Source organism: Staurois parvus, unplaced genomic scaffold, assembly GCF_062004578.1.
Source record: "Staurois parvus isolate SC_StPar_1 unplaced genomic scaffold, SC_StPar_1.0 ptg001844l, whole genome shotgun sequence".
Lineage (NCBI taxonomy): Eukaryota > Metazoa > Chordata > Amphibia > Anura > Ranidae > Staurois > Staurois parvus.
Genome location: NW_028319640.1, coordinates 378087 through 386213, shown reverse-complemented (window position 1 = coordinate 386213; position 8127 = coordinate 378087).

Sequence of the window (8127 nt, the reverse complement as noted above, 5' to 3'; positions counted from 1 at the left end):
AATTTTTTACTTTAGTGCTGTTATCAAAAAAATGATTGTATAAAATGTAATTAACAATAATTTAGAATTGATATTGATCCTGTTACTACACGTGGATTTAAGGAAGTGATGTAAAGCCAGGAAATCATACCAAAAATGTTATGAAAGCTTCATTTAAAAAAAAAAAAATACAAAAACTTGAGGGTAATAAAAAGATATGGACCCAATCAGATTTGTTTTCATTTTTTTCAAAATAAATAATGTTTTAATGAAAAAACAATTATAGCTAGGGCAAGAAATTTTAGTTTTTACGGAAGTGCTATTATTTTAGTTTTACTTTAGTGCTATTAACAAAAAAATGATTGTATAAAATGTAATTAACAATAATTTAGAATTGATATTGATCCTGTTACTACACGTGGATTTAGGGAAGTGATGTACAGCCAGGAAATCATACCAAAGGTGTTATGAAAGCTTCATTTAAAAAAAAACAACAAAAAAACTTGAGGTTATTAAAAAAGATATGGTCCCACACAGAATGTTTTTTTTAATTTTTGATTTTTAATTTTTTTTTAATCAAAACAATTCAGGTTTTAATGAGAAAATAATTATACCTAGAGCAAGAAATTTTAGTTTTTACAGAACATTATTACTTTAGTGCTATTTTCAAAAAAATGATTGTATAAAATGTAATTAACAATAATTTAGAATTAATATTGATCCTGTTAATTCACGTGGATTTAAGGAAGGGATTTATAGCCAGGAAATCATACCAAAAGTGTATGAAAGCTTCATTTAAAAAAAAAAAAAAAAAAAACTTGAGGTTATTAAAAAGATATGGGCCCAATCAGAATGTTTTTGTATTTTTCTTCAAAACAATGTTTTAATGAGAAACAAATTATAGCATTTTTACTTTAGTGCTATTTTCAAAAGAATATTTATAAGATGTAATTAACATTAAATTAGAATTGATATTGATACTATTACTACACGGGGATTTAAGGAAGTGATTTGTAGCCAGGAAATCATACCAAAAGTGTTATGAAAGCTACATTTAAAAAAAAACAAAAAAACTTGAGGTTATTAAAAAGATATGGACCCAATCAGAATTTTTTTTATTTTGTTTTTAAACAATTAAGGTATTAATGAAAAAACTAAGGCAAGAAATTTTAGTTTTTACAGAATATTTTTACTTTAGTGCTATTTTCAAAATATTATTATATAAAATGTAATTAATAATAATTTACAATTGATATTGATCCTGTTACTACACGTGGATTTAAGGAAGTGATGTATAGCCAGGGAATCATACCAAAAATGTTATGAAAGCTTCATTTAAAAAAAAACACAACAAAAAAACTTGAGGTTATTAAAAAAGATATGGTCCCAATCAGAATGTTTTTTTTTAATTTTTAATTTTTTTTTAATCAAAACAATTCAGGTTTTAATGAGAAAATAATTATAGCTAGAGCAAGAAATTTTAGTTTTTACAGAATATTTTTACTTTTTCAAAATATTATTATATAAAATGTAATTAACAATAATTTAGAATTGATATTGATCCTGTTACTACACGTGGATTTAAGGAAGTGATGTACAGCCAGGAAATCATACCAAAAATGTTATGAAAGCTTAATTTAAAAAAAAAAATACAAAAACTTGAGGGTAATAAAAAGATATGGGCCCAATCAGATTTGTTTTCATTTTTTTCAAAATAAATAATGTTTTAATGAAAAAATAATTATAGCTAGGGCAAGAAATTTTAGTTTTTACAGAAGTGCTATTATTTTAGTTTTACTTTAGTGCTATTAACAAAAAAATGATTGTATAAAATGTAATTAACAATAATTTACAATTGATATTGATCCTGTTACTACACGTGGATTTAAGGAAGTGATGTACAGCCAGGAAATCATACCAAAGGTGTTATGAAAGCTTCATTTAAAAAAAAACAACAAAAAAACTTGAGGTTATTAAAAAAGATATGGTCCCACACAGAATGTTTTTTTTAATTTTTGATTTTTAATTTTTTTTTAATCAAAACAATTCAGGTTTTAATGAGAAAATAATTATACCTAGAGCAAGAAATTTTAGTTTTTACAGAACATTATTACTTTAGTGCTATTTTCAAAAAAATGATTGTATAAAATGTAATTAACAATAATTTAGAATTAATATTGATCCTGTTAATTCACGTGGATTTAAGGAAGGGATTTATAGCCAGGAAATCATACCAAAAGTGTATGAAAGCTTCATTTAAAAAAAAAAAAAAAAAAAACTTGAGGTTATTAAAAAGATATGGGCCCAATCAGAATGTTTTTGTATTTTTCTTCAAAACAATGTTTTAATGAGAAACAAATTATAGCATTTTTACTTTAGTGCTATTTTCAAAAGAATATTTATAAGATGTAATTAACATTAAATTAGAATTGATATTGATACTATTACTACACGGGGATTTAAGGAAGTGATTTGTAGCCAGGAAATCATACCAAAAGTGTTATGAAAGCTACATTTAAAAAAAAACAAAAAAACTTGAGGTTATTAAAAAGATATGGACCCAATCAGAATTTTTTTTATTTTGTTTTTAAACAATTAAGGTATTAATGAAAAAACTAAGGCAAGAAATTTTAGTTTTTACAGAATATTTTTACTTTAGTGCTATTTTCAAAATATTATTATATAAAATGTAATTAATAATAATTTACAATTGATATTGATCCTGTTACTACACGTGGATTTAAGGAAGTGATGTATAGCCAGGGAATCATACCAAAAATGTTATGAAAGCTTCATTTAAAAAAAAACACAACAAAAAAACTTGAGGTTATTAAAAAAGATATGGTCCCAATCAGAATGTTTTTTTTTAATTTTTAATTTTTTTTTAATCAAAACAATTCAGGTTTTAATGAGAAAATAATTATAGCTAGAGCAAGAAATTTTAGTTTTTACAGAATATTTTTACTTTTTCAAAATATTATTATATAAAATGTAATTAACAATAATTTAGAATTGATATTGATCCTGTTACTACACGTGGATTTAAGGAAGTGATGTACAGCCAGGAAATCATACCAAAAATGTTATGAAAGCTTAATTTAAAAAAAAAAATACAAAAACTTGAGGGTAATAAAAAGATATGGGCCCAATCAGATTTGTTTTCATTTTTTTCAAAATAAATAATGTTTTAATGAAAAAATAATTATAGCTAGGGCAAGAAATTTTAGTTTTTACAGAAGTGCTATTATTTTAGTTTTACTTTAGTGCTATTAACAAAAAAATGATTGTATAAAATGTAATTAACAATAATTTACAATTGATATTGATCCTGTTACTACACGTGGATTTAAGGAAGTGATGTACAGCCAGGAAATCATACCAAAAGTGTTATTAAAGCTTAATTTAAAAAAAAACAAAAAAACTTGAGGTTATTAAAAAAGACATGGACCCAATCAGAAATTTTTTTATTTTGTTTTTAAACAATTAAGGTTTTAATGAAAAAAATATTATAACTAAGGCAAGAAATTTTAGTTTTTACAGAACATTTTTACTTTAGTGCTATTTTTAAAAGAATATTTATAAGATGTAATTAACAATAATTTAGAGTTGATATTGATCCTGTTACTACACGGGGATTTAAAGAAGTGATGTACAGCCAGGAAATCATACCAAAAGTGTTATGAAAGCTTAATTAAAAAAAAAAAAAACACAACAAAAAAAAAATTGAGGTTATTAAAAAGATATGGTCCAAATCAGAATGTTTTTTTTTTTTCATTTTTAATTTTTTTTTAATCAAACAATTCAGGTTTTAATGAGAAAATAATTATACCTAGGGCAAGAAATTTTAGTTTTTACAGAAATTTTTTACTTTAGTGCTATTATCAAAAAAATGATTGTATAAAATGTAATTAACAATAATTTAGAATTAATATTGATCCTGTTACTACACGTGGATTTAAGGAAGTGATTTATAGCCAGGGAATCATACCAAAAGTGTTAAGAAAGCTTTATAAAAAAAAAAAAACAACAAACAAAAAAAAACTTGAGGTTATTAAAAAGATATGGGCCCAATCCGAATTTTTTTTTAATTTTTAATTTGTATTTTTTTAAAATTGAAGTCATTAATGAGATATGTGCCCAATCACCCGCCTTTTTTTGTTACCATCGATGCTCCCATGCTCAGTCATTACTATCAATCTAATTTTTTTTTTTCTTTTTTAATGTACGTTATATATTTAAAATTCTGCAACCCCAAAAATCCCATAAATCTTTGTATTTTTATTATTTTTAGTGGGGAGCAAACTGACGCTCCAGTTATAAAAAACATTCTGAGCCCCTTTTAGGTCTAATATCACCCGTCGTAGTATGTTATCTGACACCAAACACTAAAAAAATTTTTTTTAAAAATTAAAATTAAAAAAAAAAACCCACTAAGGAATCTACGATCTATTTGGGGTTCAATTACGCTGCTATTAGGTTAGACTTAAAGGATAATCCCGCTTTCATAAAAAAAAATATAGCCCCGCCCCCCAAAAAAACAGAATATACAATTGCTACACAAGCTATTTTGTAATTAAACGTTATTTTAAAAAATGACCTTTTCCTGTTCAAGCTGCAGCCGCTGTCATTTTCTGTAAATGGCCCCCAGAAGGCGTTCTGCGCACCGTTGGTGAACTGACCCCCCCCCCCCCATTTCCTGCTTGTACGGTTGATTTTCCCAGCAATCTGCACAAAGATTACAGCCAAGTTTTTAGGCATCCTCTGCAATAGGAATTTCAGGTGAGATACTTCTGGAAGGATACCGACACTGAGGGTGCACCAGGTGATTCTCGGGACCCCCCATTCAGGATCCTCCCACACAGGACACGGGGAAGTAAAGGTAAAGGATGTGCAACTAAGATTGGTACAATCCCTGAGATGGCCATCGATCACCCGAGGGCCGACTGTTCTTCTCAACAAAAGTGGAGTTACACGGACTCTTATCTTTTTTGCACTCCACTTCTGCAGAGCCCGCCCCTGCAGAGCTCTCCCCCACAGAGCTCGTCCCCGCAGAGCTCGCCCCTGCAGATCCCGCTCCTCCAGAGCTTGCCCCTGCAGAGCTTGCCCCCGCAGATCTCGCTCCTCTAGAGTTCACCCCCCCGCAGAGCTTGCCCCCCGCAGAACTCGCCCCCGCAGAGCTCGCCCCCACAGAGCTTGCCCCTGCAGAGCTCGCTCCCACAGAGCTCGCCCCACAGAGCTCGCCCCTGCAGAGCTCGCCCCCACAGAGCTCGCCCCCACAGAGCTCGCCCCCGCAGAGCTTGCCCCCGCAGAGCTCGCCCCTGCAAAGCTCACTCCTCCAGAGCTCACCCCTGCAGAGCATGCCCCGCATAGCTTGCCCCCGCAGATCTCGTTCCTCCAGAGCTCGCCCCCACAGAGCTCGCCCCCGCAGAGCTTGCCCCCACAGATCTCGCTCCTCCAGAGCTTGCCCCCGCAGAGCTTGCCCCCACAGATCTCGCTCCTCCAGAGCTTGCCCCCGCAGAGCTCGCCCCCACAGATCTAGCCCCCACAGAACTCACCCCAGCAGAACTTGCCCCAGCAGAACTCGCCCCTGCAAAGCTCAGAGCAAACCCCTGCAGAGCATGCCCCCGCATAGCTTGCCCCCGCAGATCTCGTTCCTCCAGAGCTCACCCTCCTTAGATGCAAATGCAAACTGGCTTCATATAACCACATGGAAGAAAAATATATTTTAAATATTACAATTTTGGCCATATTCAATATATATATACTGCATGTTGAAATGCATTTTTATTACAAAATATATAAATACATATTTTTAAAAGTACATTTTAAATATACTGTATGTATATGTAAAAAATAAATCTGAAGAATATATTTAAAAATAATATATATATATATATTTTTTTTTCTAAATATATTGTATACGGCCAAAATTGTAGTATTTCAAATATGTGTCAATATATTTGGGAAAAATATTTGTAAAATATATTTAAAATATATTTTTCTTCCATGGGGGCAGAGTTAAAAGGATGCCGTCTCCAATGGGAATTCTAGGTATTTTAATGATCTAAGGAAAAATGTTTTCCCACATGGAAGAAAAATATATTTGAAATATACTTTAAAAATATTCTTCCCAAATATATTGCCATATATTTGAAATGCTACAATTTTGGCTGTATTCAATGTATTTAAAAATATATTTCAATAAATATATATGTTGAAATGCGTTTTTATTACAAAATATAAGAAAAATATTTTTAAACATACATTTCAAATATACCGTATGTCTTTAAAAATACAAATCTACATTTTTGGAATGCATTTACAAATATAATTTAAAATATATATGTTAAATGACTTGTTTTATATGATAAAAAAAATCTCAAGAATATATTTTAAAACACATATTTTTAAAAATAATAATCATGTATTTTGTAATATATAAAAAACGCATTTCAACATACAGTCTATATATATATATATATTGAATACGGCCAAAATTGTAGTATTTCAAATATATGTTAATATATTTGGGAAAAGAATTTTCCCAAAAGAAAAGAATTTAAAATATATTTTTCTTCCATGTGGGTAGAGTGGGGAAGATATTTTAATGATCTATATGGAAGAAAAATATATTTGGAATATATTTTAAAAATTGCCATATATTTGAAATGCTACAATTTTGGCCATATTCAATATAATGAAAAAAAAAAAAAAATAAAAAATAAAATATATATATATATATATATATATATATATATATATATACATTGCATGTTGAAATGCGTTTTTATTACAAAATATATGAAAAATATTTTTAAAAATAAATTTTAAATATACCGTATGTCCTTAAAAATACAAATCTACATTTTTTTGGAATACATTTACAAATATATGTAAAAGTGTATGTTAAAATGACTTTTTTAATATGTAAAAAAAAAAATCTGAAGAATATATTTAAAAAATATATATTTTAAAAACAGTTTTCATATATTTTGTAATATATTAAAGACGCATTTCAGCGCGCAGCGTTCATGTTGGGGCACCTCTGAAGTCCTATATATGGTTGGTTTTCCACTTTCTGAACATGGCAGACAGGTAAATGTCTGGAAGTGACCGTCGCTCCTTCTTCTGCTTCCTCTAGAAATCCCGAGATATCAGCTGTGAGACTGTGGGGGGGGGGGAGGGGGGGATTTACTAAAGGCGGAGCCCTCAGAATCTGGCCGTGCGTGGGAGCCAATCAGCTTCTAACTTCAGATTGTTCAGTGAAGCTTTGGCAATAAAAGCTGGGAGCTGATTGGTTCCTCTACAGAGTTGCAGCAGATTTTGTGCTCTCCGCCCTTCTGTGTGACCACTTCAGCTCCCCCTCCATGACCAGGCCATTTTTGCTATGCCGCACCGTGCTACTTTAACCCGGTAATTGCTCGGTCATGCAACGCTGTACCCAAATGAAAGTCGTCCCCTTTTTTTTCTGTACAAGTAAAGCTTTCTTTTGCTGGTATTTGATCATCAATTTGGGGTTTTTTTTTCTTTCCATTTCTTTTTTTTTTTAAGGTTTTAAACAATACAAATGCAGAACCGCGTACATACAGCAGATCACCAGCACACGTAACAACATACATGACCTGAGACATTGCTGACAGAACCGCGTACATACACCAGATCACCAGCACACGCAGCGACATCCATGACCTGAGACATTGCTGACAGAACCGCGTACATACAGCAGATCACCAGCACACGCAGCGACATCCATGACCTGAGACATTGCTGACAGGACCGCGTACATACAGCAGATCACCAGCACACGCAGCGACATCCATGACCTGAGACATTGCTGACAGAACCGCGTACATACAGCAGATCGCCAGCACACGTAACAACATACATGACCTGAGACATTGCTGACAGAACCGCGTACATACAGCAGATCACCAGCACACGCAGCGACATCCATGACCTGAGACATTGCTGACAGAACCGCGTACATACAGCAGATCACCAGCACACGCAGCGACATCCATGACCTGAGACATTGCTGACAGAACCGCGTACATACAGCAGATCACCAGCACACGCAGCGACATCCATGACCTGAGACATTGCTGACAGAACCGCGTACATACAGCAGATCACCAGCACACGTAACAA